The sequence below is a fragment of the Lolium rigidum genome, chromosome 7 (assembly GCF_022539505.1).
Source record: "Lolium rigidum isolate FL_2022 chromosome 7, APGP_CSIRO_Lrig_0.1, whole genome shotgun sequence".
Classification (NCBI taxonomy): domain Eukaryota; kingdom Viridiplantae; phylum Streptophyta; class Magnoliopsida; order Poales; family Poaceae; genus Lolium; species Lolium rigidum.
This window is the reverse complement of record NC_061514.1, coordinates 11,327,261-11,332,845: the sequence shown is the minus strand read 5'-3', so window position 1 is coordinate 11,332,845 and position 5,585 is coordinate 11,327,261. Positions and strand designations below refer to the sequence as shown.

General features: G+C 48.6%; 1 pseudogene; it reads right to left on the bottom strand.

Annotated features, from left to right (window-relative positions):
• Nucleotides 1–1,734: 1,734 nt before the first annotated feature.
• On the bottom strand, nt 1,735–5,242 carry LOC124670890 (annotated as a pseudogene).
• Between the last annotated feature and the right edge of the window lie 343 nt (nt 5,243–5,585).

Sequence of the window (5,585 nt, the reverse complement as noted above, 5' to 3'; positions counted from 1 at the left end):
CGGAATCGTTGGATGAAAGGCCTAGATTGTCCTTCTTCTATGTACATTTGGCGCAGCTCAGGATGCTCACCCTTCTTACGCACAACAAGTCTCTCGCCACATCGAATTCCAAAAACTTTGATCACCATCTCTTTTGTGAAAACCATCCTCTTCTTATGGAACTTGAACTCCCGCAAACCAGGGCTAGTATGAGAGGCAACAGAGTCAATTAGAGCATTAGAAATGTTGAATGGAGATACATCCAAAAATGCTCTAAATGCACTATGCTCTGCAATAATACGTCTCTTGGGACCATCGAGATCTGCAGCAAGGGCGTGCGAGACGCTTGGCAGCAAAACGACCCTCGAAAAACAATGACCAATCTCGTCTTCCTGTTAAACATGAAGAACACAAAACACAAATTAAGAAACATTTAAATTATAACGTAGCAAAAATGTACATAGATGATAGCAAACCTAAACACAATGACCTATATAGCAGGTAACCAGTAACCTCCAGCAACTGAAGGTAACCAGTCCTAGGAAATGAAGGGGAAAGTAAGGATTCAACGGAAGCAACCAAAATTAGTTGGACGAAACGAGTTTTAATCACGCGAAAAGCAACGACGGAGGGGCACACCAACGCAAATCATCGGCGGTGCCCCAGATTTGCAAGGCCACCGCGGAGATTTAATACATTCAGAGCGGCAGGAAAAACCTAGGGTTGAGGGGAAAGCAGCGAGAGAGGAAATCGTAGACGAGGAAGAGGTAGGGAAAACTCACCGGAGGAGCGGAGGTGCACGTCGTCCTGTCCGGCGGCAGCAACCGTCGGAGCGCGCGGATTCACTCCGCCGTCGCCAACCTCTCCACTAGGAACAGCCCACGAGCCCCCATACACGATCCAAACGTCTCGACCAGGTGGTCGGTTGGATGCAGCAAATCCGGGATTAGAGTAATGCGTTGTCCGCAAGGTGGGTGACGTGGCGCAATACCAGCCGACGATGGAAACCAATCGGACGACTCTCCACCAGGAGGTTCCGACGCGCGCTTCCCCCTGGGGAATAGGATTCCTTTGAAGACGAAGTACTCCATCTGTTCGGCAAATGGTGTCTCCGATTTGTCTAAATTCAGATATATTTGTATACTAAATATTGTCTAGATGCATCTGAATTTAGATAAATTTGTGACATACGTTTTTTGGGACTGGAGAGTATATTAAATTCCTTGTAATAGGAAATATATATTTGATTGCATGGACATGGAATATAAACTATATGCAAATTGGCTCCGAATGGTGATGTCTGGGCATGTTCGTAAACCACTTAGGACAGGACAACATAACAGTGTGTATACAACAAACTAGTGCGATTTCCATATTGGACCGGTGGACGTCTCCGGCGGACATGTCAACTTGTTTACGCGGACTCCGCAGACACGTAAATTAGCTAGCCCATATCGGTAAATTAATAATTTAGAGCTACACGTTGTAAGACCAATAAACCGATATGAATGCGTGGCTTGTCACTTTGGCAGATAGATCGTGTATGTTTGATCTCACAATTTTTGTGACCGACAAATGTAGATGACCGTGCACTGCTTGGTCTGATCAACATGCTTTGGTCACACTCGTTTTATGCCCGATGAACTCGTTTAATTTTAATCGGAAAAAACAGAAAAAATAATGCTAACTGACATAGAACTAAAAAATGCGAGTAATTACAAGATCAAGCGACTTGGCCAGAGCCGTGGCATACGTCTAGTGAGCGGTACTGAGAGCATATGACTTCTGAAACTCTTCGCATCCCTCGGCGCCGATCTCTGTGAAGGCTGCCAGGAGGCTGGGCAACATGTTGGCGAGCGCAAGCTTTAACCCGGCTGAGCATTGTTGTTCCCTAATCGCTTCGGTGGCATGGGCATCACCGACAACGCATCCCCGCAGGCACGCATTACATGTCATGAGCACAAACCTTCCCTGTCGGCGGAAGTGGTCCTTGACGAATTCCTCAAATCCTTGAGGCGGCCGGTGCAACACATGGAGTATGGTCCGGAGGCTGAGAATGTAAGCATTCTCATTGTAGGGCAGCGCATTGCGACGACCCTCTGGTTTGCCAACTAGGGTCTCGTATCCGGCCTCGTTGTAGTATGGTTGGTCGTTGAGGACAAGGCCTTGGATGGAGACAACAACTTGGAGGAGGCTTGATGTCACTGACGACCAAAGCTCGGTGCCCTCGCCATTGAACGTGTTTAGCAAACTGAGGCACACGGTACCAGACTCGTAGAGGTTTGGATTGAGGCGTAGGCCGTAGGAGTGGTAATACACTTGGGGTGGCTCAGCCGGGTAGGACGATGGCAGCTGCAAGTCGAAGAAGAAGAGTCCGTGATGGTATGGCGTCCCGCTCGCGCCCACCATCACCACCCGGAGCAGGTCCATGCGGTCCTCGAACACTCGTGTATAGATGGTTTCTGCACAAAAAATTGTTATATGTACTTATTTAGAATCATGGACTATGAATTTAATTTGTGATGTACTCTCATACCTGGTAAGTCGTTCTCTAGAATTTTCCATTCCTTTTGCACTGCCTTGGCCCAATTCTTCCCATGACTACCGCCCTGCATTCCTTAGAAAGAAAGTTTGTTAAGGTTCTATGTATATAAATCGGTGCTAGTAAATGGTAGAAAAAACTCGTCATATATAGTTAAGAAGATGATGGGTTCTAGGGACAGACAAAACCATATCTATACTGCGCATGTATTTCACTCTAATCTAGAATGCCCACAATTGTTTATTTTCTAAAAGTAAAATATTACCTGGTCTGCGTCGTCAAGGTAATGGTGATCCTCAGGGGTGATCTGTAATACATCGAAACGTGGGAAGCTGAACGATTTGTCACATGCAGCAGCGACGTTCTCCGTTGCCTCACCACCAATGATATCATTTTTTTGAAACGGGGCACCACAATTGTTATCATCATTCGTGGGCGCAGGTACCTCTGAGCTTGGTAGCAACGATGAGGGCGGCGGCTGGCGATTAGTCAGGTATCTCTTACCTCGAGCCACCATGTCACCGGTCAATTGGAACAATGACCGGACTACAAAACCCAAAATGCTTGTCGTCGTCGCTGCTGGGTCTTCGTTTTCGACATCGCTATAGTTGGCTGGGTTATGCGGATCATTATTGTCCTAAAATCAGATGTAAGATACACATATGTTAGCACAATAAAGGCCGCACCAATGATTTTCTGAAGAGGAAGGTGCTAGAACTTAGAAGGATATACATACCGTGCTAGTAGCCTCTTCATCTAGGCCGTCAGCCTCTACCCAGTCGCCCATTTCATTCGTCAACTCCATGTAGTGCCCCTCGTTGACGACAACGATCTCATGTGGCGACACCTGCAGCACACTCGATCAAATCAATAACTCGTTGAGTAGAGAGTGTATAAGTACTAAGTTGTAGGTCCTTGAAAAAGTAATTGGATTGTTACTATCTCATGTAACAACTCGTTGGGTAGAGTGTGTATACATACTAAGTTGCAGGTCCTTGAAAAGGTAGAGAAAAAATATACATGTACGTACCGTTGACATACTACCATCACCCCACTTGACTTGGACATGTCCATCAGGAAGGTTAACAACATGCCCCACCCATGAAAGGTCAACATCGGCGGCAATCTTCTTCTTCTTCTTCTTGCCATCTAAGGCCACACTAGCACCACCGTTGTTCGTTGATTCTGAACGAACAAGGCGGACAACTATATCTCCGTAGTAGGGTGAGTAGTTCAATTTGAGATCATATGCGCTTATGGTCTCAATGCACTCAACCTCTCTAGCCTCGCCAGGGCATATCCCCGCCTTCAACCATGACACACAAACCGTCTGGTCCTTGCAGTCCAGGCTCCTGACGATGCCCACACGTTTTGTCGTGCCATCCTTGTCACCATTAGTACCAATGGCTGTATCATTCTCAACGACGTGTTCTCCAGGGAAGAACTCTTGCTCATTCATTACATCAAAAGGGACGAGGCTCGCTGAAGGTACGCCATGTTGCAGGGTGCCATCCTGCCATAGCACGTCGACAGAGGTGTTGGTGCTGACGACGGTCATGGGAAACTCCACCTCCAAATGCTTCCTGACTTGTGGGCGTCGCTCCCGCCTGTGTCCCTCAAAGAATACCTTCCTCAGCTGCTTCCCGTAAAAGATCACACCGTTCTGCTTTGTTGGTGTGGGTGGTACGTCATGAGCACTTGGTGCATCTTGGTCAAAATCAATCACATCCTCATTGTTTTCAGAGCATGGGTCGTCGTTTTCCTCCTCCTCCTCCTCCTCCTCCTCCTCCTCCTCCTCCTCCTCCTCTTCCTCTTCCTCCTCCTCTTGATCGTGAGCTATAGCCACATTTCCATTATCATCATCAGTTTTGGCCGACCTAGGTTCTCGAAAGAAGCATTGGTCAGCTACCCACCAGCTGCAACTAGACGCGCGCAGAAGAATGTCAGTTCATCAGGGTGCTGGTACGCTGGTGGAGCGGATGCCTCAACGAGCTCCCTGTCCGTGCCACAATGCATCGATGCAATCCAGTAGACGAGAACGCCGGACATCTCCACCTTAATGATGGTGCCTCTGTCGCGATCAGGATTCCAGTAGCCGTTAAGCCATCGTGCCGCTTTAAAGATGGAACACGAGTTCTCCTTTTTCACCCTCTGCCCTGGGTAGAAATCGCAGTTTATTTGTTGCTGATGCCTGAGGCTGCCGGTGGCATCCACTTCCTGTAGAATCTTTGAATCTGCGTTGGTAACCCTGCAGACAGCGCCATCATCGAAAAGGACGTCGACATCGACAGATACCTCGACAACACGGCCGAGCCACGGCCCAGACACAACAAAGTCGCCAAGACTGAGGCTGCTGATTCGGCGCAGGCTTGACGGACACACGCCCTTGATGACCCCGGTCGCCATGCCCCGGTTGTCATGCTCGGCCAGGACCAGAAGGGTGGTGACGCCGGTGACGACGCCGATCTGGCCGGCAATGTCGGACGCCGACCCAACAACCTGGCCGGGGTGTAGGTGGTTCCTGTCGAGCACCCTGATGTCCCCGGCGTTCTTATACACGACAGAGTTGTCGATGAGAAGGATCCGGAACGTGTCGACGGGGAGAGAGCTGTTCTCCACGGTAGCGTCCTTGATAACTGTCCCTTGGCGGAGGAACCCGCGCCCAAAACTCACCAGGTCCTGCAAGTAAATACTTGGTGATGCCACGGCGAGGACGTCCATCTTCACCCCTTGATCTAATTATACAGATCGATCGATGTGTCGGTAATATGTCTATTGGTTGTTGAGGAAGCTGTATATACATATATAGTTCAGTATTCTTCAAGCCGTGCTGGGGAGACTCGTATACTAGACATACACGGACTCCTCCTCCTGTACGAGTTCTGATTGGACTCGTACAACCGATCGAAGCTCACCAAGTATCAATATATCGGCAGCCGGAATAAAAACAGTATAGCTGTTTCGCTTTCCGACCGCGTGTCGCTAAATCCGCTGATTAAAGAGGGCGCTGGCCCTAATCTGATGGAGAAGAAACAAGACGTCAGGTATGTACCTCTGCTTCTTC